This window comes from Fukomys damarensis, unplaced genomic scaffold (assembly GCF_012274545.1).
Source record: "Fukomys damarensis isolate Sample0158 unplaced genomic scaffold, DMR_v1.0_HiC HiC_scaffold_19, whole genome shotgun sequence".
NCBI lineage: Eukaryota > Metazoa > Chordata > Mammalia > Rodentia > Bathyergidae > Fukomys > Fukomys damarensis.
The window spans coordinates 12,936,300-12,958,656 of record NW_022900931.1 but is presented as its reverse complement, the minus strand read 5'-3'; the positions used below and the strand labels follow the sequence as shown (position 1 = coordinate 12,958,656).

The following is a 22,357-nucleotide window of genomic DNA, read 5'->3' as shown; positions in this document are numbered from 1 at the left end:
CTTGTTTAGTATTGTCTCAGAATTTCCATCATCCAGTGTCCTGCCTCAAGCTGATGAGAGTCATGTTCACAGACTCAGGCAAGTTTATCCCCTGATTAACAGTGAGACATCCCTTCTCCTTCTCTCCTGCCCCATCTCTTCAATAATCTGATCACAGAAGAAACCAAATGATAGCTTCCAGGAAAGCCTCTTATGATATGAAGCCCTTTATATCCTATTTGAAACTATGTGATAAGAAGATGCTGAAAGAAATTATGAGAATTAAGACTTGTTTTATATCATACATTTATGAAATTTGAACTATAATGTGCAGTCACGTAAATAAATGAAAAGAAAGGTGAAGAATTATGTATAATGTATGAAAACTTTCAATTATATCTCGTTTCGCTTTAAAAATAATAATAGTGGGGGAGTGGGGCCTCTGAAAATCTGTTCTACCAGAAGTGCAATGAAAATGTGGGCAAAACTCATCAAAATCAACTTTTTGGAACTCTAGAAATTAGCCAAAGTCTCGTTGCAATCTGAAAAATGTTTATTCAGAAAGAAACAAGCAGCTGAACTCCATGAAGAACTGCAATATTTGTGGCATTTTAATTTGATCTACCGGTATCATTTTTGTCCCCACTCTGCATTAACCTTAAAAACCAGCAGGTTCAAAACCATGTAGCTGGGAGAAACAGCAGCTTTACAAAGACCAGAAAGGCAGATGGGGTTTGGAGCTCCCCAGAATTCCATCTGCAGGGCACTGTCATTATTAAACCTTTCTAACAGCCTCTGAAACAGCCCCTTCAAAGTGTGCTGCTCTGATATGATTCAGGACACCTTCTGGACAAGAAGCTTTTCCAAAGGGAATCTGTTATAAATAATCAGAAGTAACTGCTTAACTTTACAGTCAAACAACACTAGGGAGAAACTTAAAAGGAAAAAGAAAGGAAATGAAATGTCCACTGAGGTTTTTGAAAAATTCTAATACATTCCTAGGGATCTAGAAAGCTGTACTCAAGTGCAAGCTTGTATACATGCTTAGAAATATATATGAGATAATTATTTTTGAATAGAAACTCTGGCTAATTTTGAAACCCTGTGTAAATAGGAAATAAGAACACAGAGGAAATAAGTACACAGAGTTGTATACTGACTAGCTGGACCCTGAGGGTCCGCCCATCATGCACACTGAGCCAGGCAACAAAGGTTGGAAGACTCATGTTTTGAAGGTGTTAAGGAAATTTCTGACAAATCATTAGTGAATTAGCAAAGTTAATGAACAAAGATTTCTGTGGTTATATACTACAGAGAATATATCCTTTATAGGATTAGTCCAGGAAAGTTATAAACAACAGAAAGGAAAAATTGATAACAATAACAAAACAATGGATTGAAAGAGGTTGATCTGATTTTCAGAGCTGCCATATTATGTTACATAAAATGTTCAGTTTTTAACAAAAAAAAAATTATGAAACACACAAAGAAATGAAAACTCATACATAGGAAAAAATAGCCAATAGAAACTGTCTGTGAAGTATCCCAGATCTTGGGCTTATTAGGCGAAGACTTTAAGTCAGTTTTTATAAATATATTAGAAGAACTGAACAAAAACATGTTAAAAGAAGTTAAGGAAAACATGGAAATAGTATCGAACCAAATAAGGAATAGCAATAAGAAAGAAAAAATATTCTAAAACGTCAAGTTGAAATTCTGGTGTTGAGAAGTAAAATAACTTATTTAAAATTCACTAGAAGGATGTAACCGCAGGTTGTAGTTGGCAGAAGAAAAAGATGATGAACCTTAATAAAGGTCAGTTGAGATTATCAAGTGTGAGGAAAAGGAAGGAAAAAGAAGAGAAATAAACAAAGCCTCAGAGGTGGAACATTTTAGCATACTAATATGCACATAATGAGAATTCGAGAGTGAAGAAGGGAGTAGGAAGATTATTAGAACAGATAATGGTTAAAAATCATCCCACATTTGATTCAAAAATATTATTCTATATGTTCAAGAGACTCAACAAACTGACTTCTAAACAGAAATAAGGAGACCCGGAGGCAGTTGGTTGATAGATTCAAGGTGCTCATAGAAAAAATCTCTTGTCTGAGGATCCAACATCTGGTAAAACCATAATTCAAAAATGAAAGCGAAATTAAGACATTCTCCAATAAATAAAAACTGAAATAAATGACAATCTGTGTATATAGCTGGAATTTTCTAACACTTCTTTGAATTGTCCTACTGAGCTTTATGCCCACAGGCATAGATTAAGAGAAGACATTAACACTTGATTTTTAAAATTAGGTAATTTTTACTTTCTGTGGTTTTCAGGGGATGATTTTCAATCTTTAAAGTGGTATTTCCAATCTTTAAAAAGATAATTTTGGAGGGAACTCGACCTGTGTCTTAGTTACTTTCTTGTGGCTGGGACAAAATGCCCAACACCCACGGAGAGGTTTAATTTGGGACACAGTCTGCAGAGATTTCAGTCCCTCATCAGTTGGCTGTAAGGCAGGGTGGCAGGGCACAGGGGCCTTGCTTACAGCCTGGCAGCCGAGCAGAGAGTGGGATCATCAGAAAGGGGGAAGGATAAAGAGCCCACCAGACCACGCCCCCAGTGACCCAACTGCTTCAGGCGGGCTTCACCACCCAACATGACATTTAGCTGTAAACGTCAGTGGACTGATGAACTGATGGATATCACCTCCCAAAGCCCCACCTATGAGAGGAGTAAGTTTTGAGGGGGACGTCCTGGTATGAACCAAAACAAGTCAAACGGAGGCAGGCTGCATGGGAGAGCAGGGCATCTTCTGCAAAGGCTGCGAATGCCATCTGGACTCCAGTGCTTTCCCTCTGCAGAATCCACAGAAATTCCATCAGCCTGACTCCCAGTCACATGTTCCGCAAGTGCGTTCATTCAGAATGAAAGTCTGGATCCAGAAGTAAAAACTGTATGTAGGATACTTTGTAAGGACTCATAAGTGAATCTGACACAGGAAAAATAAAAGGGAGGCACGGGGAAGGGGAAAAAATTGGCATGTATTATGTACATGTGCCATTTCCCTACAGTTGATGTGATCATTATGTAAAAGTTTAACAAATTATAAACAACAACAACAACAAAAAGACAAAAGCTAAGCTAGAATCTAGCTTCCAGACCAAAGCAAAATATTGTATGAGAGGTTGAAAACCACTGGGCACTACATGTTTGCAAATTTCAAATGGTAGCACTAATCCTGAAGACCACAACTTCTAAAACATTAAAATGTGCTTTAAAATAAAATCATGATTTTTTAAAAACAAATAAACTTTATATTTCAGGACAGTTTAAGGTTCACAGATAAACCATACAGAAAGTACGAAATGCCCATGTGTCTTTGTCTTTTGTTCCCTGCCCCACTCCGTCCTCCCATACCCTCCCCCATCATCAACTTTCTGCTTCAGAGTGGTGTGCTTGTTACCATCAGTGAACCTGCAGGGACATATCATTATCTCTCGGGTCTGTAGTTCAGCTTACTCTGTCATTAGAAACAGCTGAATTTAGTTGTGGTGATACATATTACAGGCCAATATGGAAGCTGGGTTTAGCATCTTGTCTTCTGAACTCTTGTGTTGTAGATCCCAAATTTTATACATGTACAAGGTGAACACACACAAACTGGTGCACACACGTACACATGCACACACACCCTTAGTGGTTACTGTGTGCCTCCCTTGTTCCATTGCTTACGTAGTGTTTGGCTTCTGTGAATGTCCTTACCTTGTGGTCTCTGTAAAGTGTGTGGGTTAATCATAAGGGGAGCCCAGTACTTAGGAATTGGTGCCACATTATTGCCCGGCTAGGAATACATAAAAATAAAAATTCTGTACATAGATGAGAGGGATCCTTTGTGTTAGAGTTCCCTGGGTAATAGAATCCATAAAACGTGTATGTGTGCATGCGTGTGTGTGTGCGTGTGTGTGTGCGTGTGCGTGCGTGAAGGAGAATTATAATGAAGAATCAGCTCACACATTTAGGACAGCTGAACAGTTCTGTATCTACCACCCACAATCTGGAGCCCCAGAAACCCTGAGATGGTGGGCGTTTCAGTACAAGTCTGAAGGCCTGAGACCTGGAAGTCCCAGGAGCTGGAAAGATCACTGTCCAGCTAAGCAGGCAACTACAGGAGAAAATTCTCCCTTGTTCCATCTTTCTCCTCTCCGGCCTTCGGAGGACTGGGTGATGGTCATTTGCTTTAGACAGTGATCTACTTAGCCCATTGGTTTAAATGCTGCTCTCTTTTGCAAACACCTTTACAGACACACCTATAGATAATTTTAGTCAACTATCTGTGCATCCTTTCATCTGGCTCATTAATGCATAGGATTAATCATCACTCTCTTGTGTAGCTAGTAGGGACATGACAGATATGTCTTTATAGGCTGGCTCTTATCGAACCTGTCATGAAGTAAAACCATGTAAATAAGGGCAGGGGCTCTTGTTTCACTTCCTTGCCTTGGGATATCTTTATAACTTTTTCTTAAAAGTTTTATAAAAATGATATTCTCATATAAAAGGGAAAGCTTTAGTGTATCAGATGAATACACCCTTTAGTTGACCATATCTCTTTATTTAAATTTCATTTCTCAAGGGTAGGGGAAAGGTAATAAGGGAAAAGAAAAAAATATGAGAAAATGAAAAAATGGAAATAAAGTGTTTGTAAATGCGGAGGGTAGGAGGGAGTGAAGGGAGGGCAGGGACACGGGGAAAAAATGAGAACCAAGACCTGTCATGAAAGGTACAAGATCCCAATGATGAATGTAAATGTACTGTAGACCTAAAACGTACCAATAAACTCAATGAGAAAAATAAATAAATTTCATTTCCCAGAAGATAGAGAATGGACCTTTTTAGGAGACAAATATCTAGTCTGGGTTCTGTACCTTATATCCTCGAGAAGAATTTGTTTCCTCACATGCAAATTAGGTGGGAAATATTAACTGTACAAGGTTAGAAAGGCTAAGAGACATCATGCACCTGGCAGTAAATCCATGGAGATATGTTAGCATTACCTGGTAATGAGATAGTGTGGTGTTGTCATTTTGTATCAGCCTTCAAGTATGAACCCATAGACACATATTTGATAACTCTCCCCCTACTCCCTGAGCAAGAGTACAGCCTTCAAATGGACTAGAGAACAGTGTACCCAGAAAATGACAGCAGGTAGAAGACCTTGAGTTTTGAAAGGCTTAATGGTTTCTGAAGTGCACTCATTCATGTTTCTCCAAAGTAGTCCAGGCGCAGCTTTTTTTGCTCCATTGTACAAGTGAAAAAGCTCTGGGGAGTCAATGGGCTTTCTCAAGGTTTTGGAGCCAGTGAGCTTCAGAGCCTGGATGAAACCTGCATCTTGAAGCTGGGTGGAGGAATACACTCTTATTGTCATGTCGTCCTGTGGTAATAAGGGAACCTGCAAGATGACAGACTAATTTTGCTTACACAAATCTCCCCTCTATGGTGTGTGATTGACACTACAGGACTACATCCACATCACTGATATTGAACTTGAAAAAAGTACACAACTTCCAGAGACTGTTATCTTGTTAGGAGTGTGGGGAGTTGCACACACATTGCTATTTTAATGAAATATGCTATTGAAATAGAACTTGCAGACCTGAGTGAATGTGACAGCAAAGAGGTTATAACCTTAATTGGTTAATGAGACGAAAGCAATCATAAGCCAGGCTTCCAGGTATAATGAAGAGAAAAGCTGACATGTAAAGTCGACCTTCTCTTCCCTCGGGGACATAATTTCCCATTATTATTCAACTTTCAAGGGGCAGTTTGTAAATCCGTGTCACTAATCTGAAAGCTTTGTGCCTTGATGGGACCAAGAACCAATCTAACGTTTGAAAGTTCATTCACTTTTAATAGCCAAAAGGAAAATAAAGATTAGGGGAGGGCAGACCCAAAACAGTGTTGTACTTTTGTCTTTTTAAAAATGTTGAAAAGAGGAGTCTACACCAAAAATTGCTTTATTGATTTATGCAATTAAACTATATCATTTATTTTAAAGTCAAACCCCATTCCTACTAACTTATTTTTTATTAGTGCATCTTGATAATCCCGAATTTCATGGTGAGGAATTGGAACAATCTGTATATCTTGATATTTTTATCCTTTTACCCATGCTGTCTCCCCTCTCCTCCCTCCATTCCCCTTCTCCCTCTCCCAAAATCTACCTTCTAGCTTCCTGTCATCTCTCCTTTATTGTGATCATTCGTTTATTTGTATTTTAGGTTTGAGTCTCAGTTATTTTGCTTAATATGAAAGTATCCAGTTCCATTCATTTTCCTGTAAATGACATGATTCATTTTTCTTGATCCCTGACAAATACACTATTGCGTGTATATACCATGTGTCCTTTTTAAAATCATCTCTTCTTTCAACTTCCATGAAAAGTAATTCATAAGACTACTTTTTATGGTAAGTTTAAAAGATCGTTATAAATATCAAAATATATGATGGCTTCTATAGAACAGTGAATCTCAATCTGTGATTCCAAGACGAGCAGCAGCATTTTAGAAATGCACATTTTCTGGTCTCACTCAAGACCTACTGCATCAGAAACTCTGGGGTGGGAGTTCACCAATCTGCGTGTCACAAGTCCCCCAGGCGATGCAGTGATTCTGAGCTAGGATCCAGAGGAGGCAGGCATGGGTGGAGTAAAATTCTTCAAAGATAGAACCTGAATCTCTTCTGATTTAATCACAGAACAAATGAGAAGGACCAATTTGGAAGCCAGAGTCCTCTCAGGGCAGTGAAGCAGACCATCACATTCATCATAGTCTGAGTCTAGTTTCTGGGAAATCTTGGTTTGCCTTGGCCTCCAGATGGAGCCAGTTGAGAAAGCCAAGTTAGATAAACCTCGGTACTCTCTACATATCCTCTACACTTTGTTAGAAAATTTATCCTCTGCACCAAAGGTTGCTTTGCACTGTCTCCTGAATGAGACTTGCCTTCCCTACAAGATGTTGTACTTTCATCAGTGTTTTGACCTTAAATGACGAAAGATAGCATGGGCCCATTGCATACTAGAATCTTAAGGTAAGGAGGGTTCTGAAAAGCCATCTAGTCAAACTCTTTGTCAGCCAGTATAAAGGGTGATTACAGTGTTCCAAATAATAACAATAATAGTAGAAATCCCCCCCAGAGCATCATATTTTTGTAAAGCCATTTCATGTACGTTAATTTAATGTGATTTTTCAGACAACGTATGTATTAGGAGAGGGGAGGGTGAGTGCCTTATCATCATCATGAACAAACTGTAGCTCAGGGAAGCTGAAAGACTTGCCCAGAGCCTCAAAGTTAAACAGGAAAATAGAGACTGAAATTCTCACCCTCTAACAGTTCTCTCAGGCCGAGGAGAGTGTAGACCAATTTTCAGTATCTGTCAGGCCATCAGAAACCCTGGAATTGCCATCCCTAACTCCTTGTTCTTCTGCCTTGGTTCCTTCATTGCTTCCCCACACCTCCTTGCCTGTGCAGAGAGTAAAGGCCATCTCACGCTTTTGAGAGGCTGATAACAAGAAAAATGCCTACGGGATTCCTTCTCACATCGGAAATGATGGGTTTGCATAGAGCTGAGCCCTTCGTCACCCTGCACATACAGAAATGAAGGTTCTGAGTTGTCTCTAGTGGTGAGAATGAGCACACACTACCCATATATTCTCCCCCAGTCTCATGTAGCAAGTGATCACCTCCAAGATGATCCAGGAGCTGCATTAGTCACAGAGCAGACTGTGGTCCAAACAGTCCCATGTTTTGTTTAGAGATGGAAATCTCTAAAAGTTTGACGGGGAGGGATGAAGAGGATAAAGGTTAACAAATTGCAGACCAATACTAGGATGTGAGATTTAGTGTTAGACGATTCCTGGAAACAGAGGTAAGTTTCAGGGAATCTAAAAATGTGCTTGGAGTAAATGCCTCAACTGTAACACTTAGAATGTTATAGCCATTATTTATTTTTTAAGTTTTTTAATTTCTCCGGTACCTACTCCAGGGCATCATGACCTCAGTTTAAAAATACATTCTGCTAGTGAAAGCCTGCCAAGCACGTCTGAATAGGGCTAATACTTAAAGCTACTTCAGTCACTGCACGTTGAAAATGAAGGTAAGTGTTACGTAGTTTATCTTACCACCTCCCTGTATCAACTACATAATTTGCCCTGGGGGCAGACAGTCTGTGACACGATGGAGCCCAGAATCTCACATCATCCATTCTGCAAGTTCCCTTAGGGAAGCACAGAGTGTATATTTTCTGGACGTACAGTTTATTATGTGCTTTGAAAATGTTACTCTGAGCAACAGATGTTATTTTTGGAATCTGAGCAACTTTATTTTAGCAAAAAAAAAAAAAGAGGGGGGTCTTGGCAGAACTTAAAAAGATTGCTGATTTGAAGGAGTGGTTGGTATATGGGCTTGCAGTCTAGTTTCCTTAGTTGTACTGTAACAGTTTACATGCAGAGACAGAGCTCCATAGTGTGCAGACTTGGAGTGGTCTCCACCCTGCCGTGACTAATGCAGCCTGGATCCAGCAGCTCTCTTTCCCTTCATCTTCACTTAGAAGGAGAAGGATCACGACTAAGAATCCATCATGTCCTCAGAATCACTTTGGGTTTGGCACAGTCCATTCCTCCTGTTCATTTAGCTCAGAAGAGGAGCAGTTTGAAGCTTCCAAGAGAGAGCGCAACTCCATTGCCAAGAGAATTATTTACAGTCTGCACTTACATTAATAATTTCAGAGAGAGGCACTCTGGCTTAATGAAGAGAGCGCCCCACTGGAAAACTTCAGTAACACCTTTTGTTTATCCTCTCCAGGGGCAAAAGGTCAAGCTTCCAAAGGAAGTTTGATTTTATTTCCATTTCATTCTCATACCCCTTTGACTATCGACTATCATGTGCTAATTGACATTTTCTGAGGGCAACAAATTGCTAAGCAGATGTTAGAGAAGGGAAATTCAATGAGACAGTTTAGTGAACCAGCTTAGTGGTCCAAGCCCAGGGAACTAAACGGTGGTTCTGCAGGTCCCCAAGCCTGTGAGTCCAGAGATCAACGCAGGGTAACTCATGGGAAGTTCTGCTGTTGACCATATCAGGGAGGTCCATCCGGTGAGCGGGGACACAGAGCTCCAGGACATTCGCCAGGTGCCGCAGCAATCCTAGGAGGCAGCTACACCAAGGCAGTTCATGACCAGTCAGTTTTGGATCCATATTCTCACCCAAAGGTGGGGGTTCAAGTTTTCCTCCCTGTGTCCCTTGGCAAAGAGAATTAACAGGACTGACAAGACTGTCGAGTTCTCAGGGAATTGCTGTGAGTTCCCAGTAGGCTCCTGTGATCTGGAGCCTGCCTTTAGGAGAGGCCCAAACACTTTGGTCATTTAGGGGAACTCCAAGGTTTGGTGAATAGATAGTACGTGAGAGAGGAAGATGGAGAAATCCAGGCCCCATGGATGGTAATGGAGCCACTAATATAAAATCTTAGATATTCAGCTGGGCTCAGACTTGATTTATCATCTCACGTGCTGGCCAACTACCATGTGACCTCTGAGTCCTTCCCACCCGTCCCCTCTTTGCTACCTCTCTTAGGCCCCCTTAGCCTTTGCATTCCTAGTATCTTTGCCAGTGTGAAGTAGTTGCCGATGAGTGCAGAAATGGAAGGAGAGAAACCATAGTGTTTTTTCTCCTTTTCTGGTCTGCTACAATAACTGCACCTCTTTTAGAATCCTAGACCCCTCAAAAAGGCTCCTTATTGATCCCTTCTCCCACTGGGCCATCTCTCCTGACTCCAGCTTCTTCTGGGAGGTTCCAGATTCTTGGCTTTGGCTACCCACATCCCATATCATCCTTTCAACTCTAGTTGTGGTAATAGCTTTCTGCTGTCTTCTTCCCACACCCTACCTAGGATCTCAAGTTTTCCATCATTGTAGATAAGGTTTTTTCTCTCTATTAAATGACCTCTGTTTGAAAGACTTACAGCGGTTTGTTTTCCTAGCTAAACCAAATAAGCAGATGAGTGGATAAAGGAAATGTGGTATTTCTACCCAGTGGAGTACTACTCTGCAATAAAGAAAGATAAACTTCAGTCGTTTATAGGAAAATGATGTACCTTGAGACCACAATGTTAAACAAAATAAATCAGATACACAAGCTGGAATGTTGAATGGTTTCTTTTACATAAGAAACCCAAAATATCTGAAAATATCTGGTGTGAATAAACTATAATAGTACATAATATCCTAATGAGATAATTGACCATGTGAAATAGGAAGAAAAGGGCTAAAGGTGTAGGTAAAGTGGGAAGGGTAGGGGAAAGGTAATAAGGGAAAAGAAAAAATTATGAGAAAATGAAAAAATGGAAATAAAGTGTTTGTAAATGGGGAGGGGAGGAGGGGGTGAAGGGAGGGCAGGGACAAGGGGAAAAAAATGAGAACCAAGACCTGTCATGTAAAGATACAAGATCCCAATGATGAATGTAACTGTATTGTATAACTAAAATGTACCAATAAATTCAATGAGAGAAAAAAAACCCAAAATATATGTAATAAGCAAAATAAATAAAAGATAAATAATAGGAAGTGGGAAGCTAGATCTTTCACCAATGGGAAAGGGCTCAAGAGATGAAGGAGGGGAGGAGAGAGGGAGAGGGACAAGCATGGGGGAAAAAAAGAAATTAAGATGTGTTACATACATGTACCAACTCTGCACAAGGAATATAAACAATATGTTCTGCAAACATCTACTAATAAAAAAGTGAAAGTATTTCCATGTTAAAATTAACAGAGGCATCATTTGAAATACAGTCTAGGAAAAGTGACTACGTGAGTCACATGAAATTCTAAATTTAAACTGCTGTTCCTTCTTCTTCCCTGCTGCCTGAGTCATCCACTTCTCCTAGTATGCCAACCCTTTCTCCTTTTTGACTATCATATCACCTGGCAGGGAGTTCTGTGTGGTGCTCATAGCATTATTGGCTCGCAACAAAGAAATGCACTCGTGACCTCTGCCTACACTGGTCCACCTACATTCTGTGATATTCAAATGAAAGCTAGAAACTAGGGATCCTCATTAACACATCCAGGGACTCGTGAACCAATTGCACTCAGATTGCCTCAACAAAGTTGGTCAAATTCTTAGCAAGGACTTAGCTTCATGTGACTATGATGCTTTTCTAAAAGGAGCAATTAAAACTGCTCACTGCAAAAATGTGGTTATAGAGTTCCAAGGTCTGGTGCAAGGCTGTAAAGAGGCCTTGTTTCCATTCTTCATTGTGACAGTAATCAGTTGTGTGATGACAGGCAAGGCTCATCTTTTTGGGATCATTTTTGCATTTTTAAAATAAGAAAATTGCATTTGATAACCTCTAAGAGCTCAAAAACATAAAATTATAACTGTACAGTAACATAGTTGTATTCTTAGCAAATTCTTCATGTTTTCTTTTCCTTCCTTGAGAAAAAAATGAGATCTTCTTGGGCATAAACACTTTATCTGCTCCCTTTTCCCACTGCAATACTCCCCTGTGTTGCTCTCTGTGTTTTGACCAGTGTATATACTGTTCATACTTGACTGTCTGTTCACCTGAAGAGCAATTTGCTCCAGGAATGGGAGAACAGACTATCAGGGCTTCTGATTCTGGGGGCCACTCTCTGTCCAGGAGTAGGAGTGAGTCTTTATTCGCATAGTACATAACCAGTTGACTGCTGTTTCAGCAATGAAGGGTGGGCCTGTCCCCTCAAGCATCTCTCTTCCCATTGCCCTACCCTCATCCCATATAAGTACTCTGAAAGCTTTATAAGACATTGATATGAATTAAGAAATTAGTTTTACTTTTCAAGTCTCTACTTAGTGTTTCCTCAGGAAAGCTTTTCATTCCTACTCTTCATCTAGGTTGGATTATATTTCTACAGTTCTCTCTACTGTCCCTACCAGAAGGTGCTGGTGCCAAATTGGGATTACATCCTATCTGTGCCACACAGGGACCCTGTAAAAGTTACTTAGGCCTTTGTATTCCTCAGCTTCCTCATTGTTGGGACAAAGTACCTAACACCTAAAATTAAAGGAAGATATGTTTAATTGGGCTCATGATTTCAGAGGTTTCAGTTCATGGTCCGCTGGCTTCAAGGCAGGAACATCATGGTGGAAGAGTGTGGTGGAGGAAAGTTGCTCGCTTCATGAAGGCCAGGAAGCAGGGTTCAGGGGAAGAGTAGCAGTGTCCCTCCTCCTAATAGCACTTTCTGCTACGAGTACCAGTGGATTAATCTACAGATGAGTATAACACCCCCATGACCTAGCCATCTCTCTAGGCATCTCCTAATTTAGACAAATTGACAATTAAGATTAACACACATTTTCATACAATTTAATATGGCAATGACAGTATATACTTCACATGTTTATCTGGAGTGTTTTTCATGTAAAGCACTGAAGATAGTGTTTGACACTTGGTAAGTGCTCAGCGGTATTATTTGTTGTTATTACGATTGTCGTTAACAGTACTGATTTATTAGTTACATTTCTCTACCACTATATTAATCTACATGAGGGCAGTGATTGTACATGTGTCTTGTGCATGATTGATTCCAAACTCCTAACACAGGGACTGACACAAAATAGGTGCTCTGTAAATAATCTGTGAGTCTCTAAAGTCTCTTCTTGGAATGCATGCACTCCCTGGAGAATCAGTCAAGTACATTACCCATTCCTACTCAGTGAGTAAGACCTGGCTGGTCCCTGAAAGAGCAAAATAGAAATGGGAAAAAGGGGATGACTAGGAGCTTATGGGGAGCAGGTCTGCTCACTATGCCAGGGGCTTTCAGCAACGAGCTTATTATTCTGTTCTTATTATTCAAGCACAGAGAGTGCTTAAAGAAAAGAAGAGAATGTTCTGAAAAATAAACTTTCATTACCTCTGAGGTTTTTCTTAGCAGGACCCATAAATGGTGATTTTTCTGGGTGGCGTACTTTGTATCTGGAGCTGTGGATGTAATTCATAGACTTGAACACTCAGTGTGCATCTGCTTGTATGAAGATTTATTCTATAAAGTTTTAATGCTTGTGAGCATCCCATGATGCACTTGTCCAGCTCAGTCCTTATATCTCCATCTTTACTATGCAACTATCTATATGCTGGGACAATGGGTTCTTAATTTCTAGCAGTGTCATATGGTCAAGTGGTGCTGGACAAAGTACCATCATAATTAATGTGACTTTTCTTCCCATGTGAAGTATTTCATTGCTCAGTATCTCTTTTGATTATTAAAATAACCCTATGGGATAGACAAGGTAAGTATTAGAGTCACCTCTGTTTTAGAGATAATGAAATTAAGATTAAAAGATTAACACATCTAAGATCACACTCCAATTTCTTCATACCTTCTGTTGTAAGATTCCTTTCAGTGTCATTTATAGATGGGGCCCTTACAAAGTTTCCAAAAACTTTGGGGTTAGAAAAATCATATTTCAGTGCATGTTCTTTTTGCATCTGCTTCAATTCCTATATCCTTTGTCCCAGTTTGTATCCAGATGTGTTTACAGTAAAGGTTAAGGTACTTTGAACTTTAAATCAGTGAAATAAACAGCATCTAACACTATATTTGTGTACCATCAGGAAAAGAATTGAAACAAAAATTTAGTTTCAGAGACTACCCCAGCTATTGTAGTGAAATAAATCATATTTTTATACAAAGAGAAATTTTCACAGATGTTAAGTAGTCACATTCATCTTTTTTCTCATCCATTTTTCAAAATTTCTGATAATCTCTAATGCTCTTTTCCTTGTATGAACTATGGAATATCAAAGTTCTTTCCCATCATCCTAGGCCAGGTCATTATAGGTTCCCTTTTCCTGTCAGGAAGATAAATTTGGTTGGAATTTTTTATTGTTGTTTGCTTTCTTTTGTTTTGGGTTTGATTTATTATGGTATCAAGAAACATCCCAAGTCAATAATTGAATAAAAAACTAAAATTTCTGATAAGCCAAATACAGATTAATATATATAATTATATGTAAATCAATACTTCTTATAAACTAAAATAAATCATCATTGTGTAATAAAGGTTTACTTCTGAATTAGTAAAGTGGAAAATTATATGAAACAGTGAAATATTTCACACACATATATGTATATACATACATAACAGAGAAAAAAGCGTGAATGATAAAACAAATGAGACAAAGTGTAAACAAAGGGTGGATTTAGATAAACAAAATATGAAAGTTATGATTATATGCTATACTCTCTTGTGTTTGGAAATATATCCAAAATGTGACAGAAAACATTGGAAATCAAAATTCCCCATCAGTGAAGGAATCATTTACATGTAACTGTAATGAGAAAGCCCAACTTTTAAAAATAAGTAATCAGTTCTTTTTTTTGTGTTTTTCAGCTAAAGCTCAGTTTCATTTATTTTTCTTTTTTTAAGTATCAGGTGAAAACTGCAAAGAGTAAAAATGAGATACTCTTGGTAAGTTTAATTTCACCACTTAAGGGACAGTAAACAGTTGACAAGTTTTAACACCACATTTTCATGAAACAAAAATATCTTTCTTTCCCAATGATGGCCGTAAATTACATCCTTCAAGTCAGTCCCAACTAGTGGGAATTCACATGAAAAATTACTTGCTAGTTCTCAAGCTTTTTCATGTTTCACTTGACATTTTGGCACAGGAAAACTGGGGGTGGCTGGATTGTAAAATATTTCCCAAAGTTACAAAATATTTTAAAGCTGATACCAGACCTACACTCTTATCTGTTGATTACAAATAGTTGTAAGCTATTCTGGAATGTTCTGAGCATCTGCCTTTATGCAGTCGAAATGGCGGCTTCTATTTTCTCCAGCCTTTTTAAGGCAAGGACCTAGAATGTAGAATGAGAAAGAGAGTTTATCCAGTACAGCAGAAAAATCTAGAATAGGCCCAAGAAAAGAGGCCAAATGAGAATCTGTCAGGCCAAAGATATGCTTGACTAGAGCTGGCCCTCAGTCTGTCGTTTTAGAACAGGCAACAGGTACTTTGCAACAGGTGCTGGTTTAACATTTTGCACTACATTATCTCTCTCAATCTCCTTTATATTTCAATGAGACAGACATTGTTTTCATTCTCATTTTGTGGCTCAAAGTTCTGGAGCTCACGGAAGTAAATGAGGCGTCAAATGTGAGTAATAGGATTGAAATTTGGATAAAATTCTGTCTGACTTCAAAGTCTCACTAAGCTTGAATTACCTGTTTTTATTGACTAAGTCAATCACCTCACTTCGTTCTCCTGAGAAGTCATGATGCAGTGTTACTGCCACCTCTCTCATGGGTGATTTGTTATATGCCCTCGTTTAGAAAGAATATGACAACTACTATAGGTTTTCTGAACCCAGACATTTCATTAACAAGTTTCTCAAGTCTAGAGGGAAACTACTGTTCTCACAATGTTACCTCTTGTGAATATGCTGAGGTGGCTTCTGAATCATCAGAGGGATAGAATCTAACACTCGTGTAAAAGTTGGTGTATTTGGTACAATTCCAGAAAAACTGTTGAGTGACTTGTGGTAATGCCTGTGTCAGTCAGGGTACAATTCTATAGGAGTACTCTTCATCTAAGGTCCAGATTGCCTGAGAGATCTACTGATAGATTTCAGAGGATCTGCAGTTTTTCATGGGAAACATTCCACTTTAATTTCCACTAACCTTTAGTGACATTTAGCACTGTCTTCCATGAGAAATGTAGAAACAGATCACAGTGTTGTTGGCAATGCTTTTGACTTTGTTGCCAGCAGGAATCACAGATACTTCCAAGCATATCAATTGTTGCCGATATCTCAAAATGGCGTTCATATTCATCATAAGGTGAAATTATGATAATTATTTCACTCGATACTAGATCATACTTCACATGGTAACGAAGTATACAATTGCTGTGTTGCACATTTGTTTTTTAGGGAGAATAAAGGGAAAATGGATATTATATATGCATGTATAAAAATACCACATCAAAACCCTATATTTTGTAAAAGTAATAGGCATTGTAAAATACATTTTAAAAATAATAGAGGGCAGGGGATTTAGCTCAGTGGTGCCGCTGCCTGCCTCACAAGTACAAGGTCCAGAGTTCCATCCCTGGTACAAAAAAAAAATTATACATATAATATATATATTATACATATAATATATATGTGTGTGTGTGCTTATAATAGTAGTTCAGTACTTTTAAATAATGTAATAATATTATTTTAACATATTTGGGTTTATTTTGTTATGAGAATATTGTTTATTTTAAAATATTGGAAGAAATGAATCGCAGGCTATATCAAAATGTTCATGGCACAAAAATGGATGGAGATTTCTATTTTCTATCAAAATCCTTACTAGAGCCCTGGTGGAATACCCAGGATTAACAGCTAACTGCTTTCCGAGTCCCCTGGGGCACTAGAGTGACCCTAGGAATGGGGAAAGTTTCCAGATCCTAGGGAAACATAATTATAATTATAATTACCGCCAAGTATGCGCTACCTGGTGCTTCCCAATCAAAACAGGGAAACTAACTCCATAGACCCCCGGCTCCTTCCAGCTTCGAGTTTCTGCCCAACACCATGCTTGTTCTCCTGCTTACTCAGTTTTAATGAAAGCAGCTCTTCTGGCAGAGACTAGGGTGTGACCGCAGTGCTCAGGGGGGCTGGGCCTGTGTTAGCAGGCCGCGGGGTGGACGGGAGCCAAGACTTTTGTGATTCTCTCCGCCTGCGTTTTCCTGCGGAAACACAGCTCCGGAGGACTACGCTGCAGGGTTGATCAACCCAGTTCTTTGCTTTGCTGGAAATTCAAGTTATCCTTTTATGTGTCATTTTCTCTAATTTCATTTTATTTAATCCTTTATTTTCTAACACGCAGATTCTGGTCACACCTACAAAGGTGGTACCAGGTGTGTGCATATTTTTCTGATATTAGCAATGCATCATAGACATTGGAAAATGAAAAAAAAAATCTTAGTGGTGTTTGATTACTTGTATACAATAGTAGTAGGTCTGCTTTTTACCCTTTTTAAAAAGTGTTTACTTTATATTCTTTATTAGTTTTTTTCAGTTGAAATATACTTTAGTTGGGTTTTCATATCAACTGGTTATTTTAGACATGTGATTAGTTGGTTTAATATGATTAAATGGATTCTTTTTCAAGTCTCTGTAGAGTGAGAATCAAGATGATCTGGCATCAGTATCAGAATTTCTAAGTATTTCTAACTTACATTTCAAAAAATGAAAATGTGTAGTATAATTCCATTTATGTTAACTTTGAAGTTCTTTTATCATATATGAGAAGGTTCTCTTATAAAAGTTTAATACATGTGTTAGAATTCCAATTGTGAAAATTCTGTTTGTATGATAGCTGTTCTTGGTTTTTATTGTGGTGCTGGAGATTGAACCCAGTGCCTTCTCCACACTGAAATACATCAGACCCTTTTTTATTTTGAGACAAGGTCTTGTAAGCTGTTATGTTACTCAAGCTGGATTCTAACTTATGATCCTCCAGCCCCAGCCTTCCAGAGTGGATAGAACTTCCTTGTGTGATAGAACTAAAATCCTTGTCTCATCTAAATAGTACACAAAGGTAATATTTGAAGACATCATTGACGAGGAATACTGAGGCATGTTCTAAACTTGATTGGTTGCACTGTTTGGTAGGGGACCAATGGACTCCCTTATTTTAGAAGTAGCAGTAGATTTAGTATTGTCTTGGGCCACCAGGCATGTCCATGATCAATGCTTAGAATTCCAGTGCTTTTTCCATTCTACAAACTCCTTATTAATCAGGCTATATATCTATTTTCCCAATTTTTTTCTTAGGGAAAATGAAGTGCAATCAACCCCTGATTCTTTTCTGGGAAGACCATCCCCCTTCATTCTACCTTGAATGATTGTCAAAGTAGGATTTATATTTGAATTCGTGACACACTATGTGAGTTTTTAATAACAGCTTTGCCCTCCTAATTATTTTGGCCTGGAAAATTGTGAAAGGAACTTGCCTTATGTAGATGGCAGCGTGAGGTGGTCCAGAAGCTGACCAGGTGGTGGAATATAAGGGCAATCTGCATGAAGCTTCTGTGCTCTAAGGATTGCCAGGAGGCTCGGTGGCTAAATGACAAACTGGAGGACAAGTATGAAAAATGTATCTCTTTCGTCTGTATTAGATTGGTAGCACTGCCTTTAAAATGTAGCACGAGCTAGGTGTCTTAAAAAACAAGAGAGGTGTTGCCTCACAGTTCGAGTTAGATGTTCAGTTGGTTTGTTTTGAAAGCTGTAATGGAGAATCTGTTCCATGTCTCTCTTGTAGTTTTTAGTGACTTTGGTGCACCTTGGCTTGAAGATGGTGTTGCTGTCTCCACATCAGCTTCCTTCTGTATGTGTCTGCCTCCGTGTCCAAATGGCTCTGTTTTTATGAGAACAAAGTCACAACTGATATTAACTTGATTATCTGGAGAGACCACATTTCCAAATAAGGTTACATTCTCAAGTATTGGTGGAAAGGACTTTGACATCTTTTGGGAGCACACAATTCAACGCATAATAATATCTGTGTTGAAAAATCTCCAAAGATGTGTAGCTGTTAATGAAACTTACATGAATTATCTCATTTGCTTTTAGTAAAGGTACTTATGCTAAATGCCTTATTTGGATAGTAAGATGCCAAAATAATTTACTATGAACTTCTTTTTCTGTAAATTATAAACACTTTTTTCATTTTTCCAGGGACAGTGATTCTCTGTTATTTCCCCATAGGACTTGTTGGCATTTTTCTAAATCTCATTGTTTCCCTCTTGTTTGTAAACACTAAACTCTCTCTCCCCCCTCTATAAACAAATGTGTTAAAATTAGGATAAAAGACTTTTCTTTTGTATACAAAGGCACTTATGAGGTCCTGGTATTTGTGAAATTCAATTTCTCAAGATCATTCATTTTAAACATCCAGAGCTTAGACCCCCTAGTTTACATATTTCACTATCCAAAATAGTAACTTCAGTGGTTAGCTGAATGATATAAAAATAGTAGATAATTTTCAAATTTAAAATCAAGCACCCACCACAACTCTCCTATTCTCTACGGAAACTCAGGAAACATGGGGTGATCCTAAGATTCTTTCAACTGTTTGGAAAAACACCGACCCAGAAAATAAATGAGTATCAAGTCACAGTTTTCCCATGACTTAAGGGAAAATGCAGTGTTAATTTTTTTCTTGATCTCTCTACTGAGGACAAATATATGACTCACCTGAATGACCTAATTTTTGACCTTATGTATTAGGGGTGAAGTCTTACAAAGAGGTCATGCTCAACAGTAGTGAGTAAACACTTGTCCTCACATATTAATTCAACAAGAATGTGGCCTTTTCCTAAGTAGTGCAACATAAGAAACATTAGAGACTGCAATATAAATAAAATATCATATTATTTTTTAAGAAAAATTATTATGACAAAAGAATCCTTTTTCCCAAATAGTAATGTGATTGTATTAGACCTTAATACCTAAGAACATGCACATTAGAACTCCAAACATTATGTGAAAATTAACTTGTCAAAATAAATTTGTTCATCACGGATTGCTATTCATATACATGGGAGACCACAAGAAGTATTCCAGCTGGACTGGTTTCTTCAATTCAAGTTCTTAGTTTTAGACTTATTCTTAGGGCACAGCTACATGAAAAGCACAGATGGGATATCACCATGTGCTCTCTGTTCTTCCATGCCCTACCTGCCTCAAGGAGGACAAAGAAAAAAAAAAGGGTCTGTCTCCAAGAAGTAGCTTGCTTCAAGTCTACACTATCAGAAACAAAGATTTCTCCGTTTCGTTTTTCTGTAGGTTTTTGAAATTTGGACAGAAACACTAATAATTGCTGCAGAAAATATGAACAGCCCACCTGGTTAGCAGAGGGGGCCAGAAATATCACTTAGTATATGAAGCAGGTGAGTCAGTACATTTGAAAGCATTCCAAACCAGTGCAGATTAGGCAGGAATAATCAAAGAAAGACAGTACTTTTTCTTTGCCATGAAATTTCTTCTTCAACTTTACTAATATTCTTTTCTGCTTTCCCTTCTGCCCGTTCTATTTGTACATTTGCCCATTCTTCTGTGCCTTCCTCAAACTGCTTTCCAAAATGATTTTGGCCAACATTTCCATCAACAATGGTATAAATTTAAGAGTGTGTAATAGTGTAAAACAAAATTAAACAGTGTAATTTAATAGTGCGAAACAATACAACATATACCTTTTGTATTTTATAATCCCCGAGTTATTTTATGTGCTTGGTAATTACCTCAGAAGCCCTATATTAACCTTCAACCTACAAGAAAGAAGCTGGCTTTGTAATGCATTTATACTATTGTGTTGACAAGCTCTGAACTTTACACATACGATGCACTCAAAGTTTATCATAAAAGATGGTTTTCCCCTTCAAATGGTTTCAGCAGTTTAAGAGTCACAGCAGTATGTGTAGAACCCAATTCCTCAGTCCCCTCATAAAGTGGAAAACTCTTGTCTGATTTATACAGGAAAATCAAGCATAATAAAAGTGGAATTCTTCTGACCTGGTCACATTAGCTTTCTCTGCTTATAATTGGGGGTAGGAGAGGGGTTTTCAACTCTCCTGGGAAATTTTTGTATACACCGGTAGTGCCCTCTGGTGGATAACAACGCTTTGATGCTCTGCTTCCTAGTTCACCTGAAGAATTTGTAACTTTTGCTATCACTTAGCACCGTTTCCCCATCTCAGGACTAATAAGGCTTTCTTTCAAAGTGACTTCAGATACTATGATCTACTATGAATGTCACCGATCTGTGGTTTATAAGAAATATCTAAGGTGAATTCAACCGAAGTGAGTATCAGTTTTTCATTGCTTTCAAAGTCATTAAATTGCCAGTGTGGGGGCAATTCAGCTGTTGCGTGCGAGCATTTGGCTTGGGTGTGTTTATGTAAATGGTTCAAAGCTGTGGCCGTGTGTCTGGCAAGCTGCTTTCAAGGAACAAAGGAGAAAATACGCATGTTTTTCCATTTAAAAAACATGTGGTTCTTACCGCCTTATTGAAATTGGGTTTTGTTTTCACTTTGTTTGATTATTAAAGTTAGTTTTCCACGGTGAAACAAAGTAGATTCGTTATTGAAAATACAGAGGAAAGAAATCACCCATAGTCACACTAAAGCCAAGACTGATTTTGGACCCAACCCCCTAGGTAGCCTCTTCCCCGAGTGTATTCGGAGAGCAACGCTACTGAACTGAAGGTGAATTGTCACTAACCTTTCTACACAGCTGTTTTCTCAGCTTAGACAGTGCACTGATAATACTGCATTTATGTGCTTTCACTTTCCGTCTCAGATCAGGTCTGGCAGTTGCATACTAATAACAACAGTCACTTATTTAGCACAGAATGTCAAAGCCTAACCCTAGAGTTCCCATTTTCCTCCTGGAAAAGAGTGTTTCAGTTCACATTCATTTTTTCCCTTATAATCTTCTACATCCCTGTCAGAATTTGTCCTTGTAACAGTTACAACTGCAGTTTATCTGGGCCTTATTACATAAAATAATGCAGAGGTTCACTGTGTAGCCTGGCTGAATTTTGGTTCTGTCTTTTGAACATAGCAGCTGTGATGTCTTGGTTGAGTACCGTAAAGTCTGTGTTAGGTTTCTCCCTTTTTGTAAAATAAAAGCCGAGCCCCATAGGATTTCTAGGAGAAAATTCGGGCCCTAGAACAAAGCTGGAACCCCATAGGTGTTGTTTATTATTATGAATATATTTTGATGATATATGAGATATTATACTAAGTTCTTTGTGATCACTGTGCCATTTACTCCCATAATAGGGAGATGGATTAGATACTCTTTGTCACTGCATCACATAAGGGTAGCGAAATGGAGAATTTCAGTGGCTTGCCTGAGTTATGTGTCAAGTTATCCTATTGAGGCTGAATATGAGTTAGATCTGATAGTTTGAAAGTTTGAAGTTGTTGTCTTTCTTTGGATGTAGTGAGTTAATTAATATTTTGTTAGCTTAATTTGTATTGAAGTATAAGATAGATGCAGAGAGAAGGTGTGAGGTTTAGCTCAGAAATAGAGCACTTGTCTCACACGCATGAGGCCCTGGGTTCAATCCCAGAACCATGCATAGATATAGATAGTGGAAAGTTTTCTGAATTTTCACAAATGAAAACACCTGCAGTATCACTGCAACTTTACTAGATCCTTGAAAGTGCCCTTGAACCGGCATCCAAAGATAACCACTAAGCTCACTGCTAACTCTGTACCTGTGGCAGACCTAAAAAGGAGAAACTTTGGCTCTACCTGTTCTGCCTACCCTGCATTGCTC

The 22,357-nt window shown here is 38.5% G+C and overlaps 1 protein-coding gene across 2 annotated transcripts in view; it reads left to right on the top strand.

Annotated features, from left to right (window-relative positions):
- Positions 1–22,357, top strand: part of Rerg (RAS like estrogen regulated growth inhibitor) — a 108,868-nt gene that overhangs the window by 41,201 nt on the left and 45,310 nt on the right. The gene's annotated exons all lie outside the window — the stretch shown is intronic.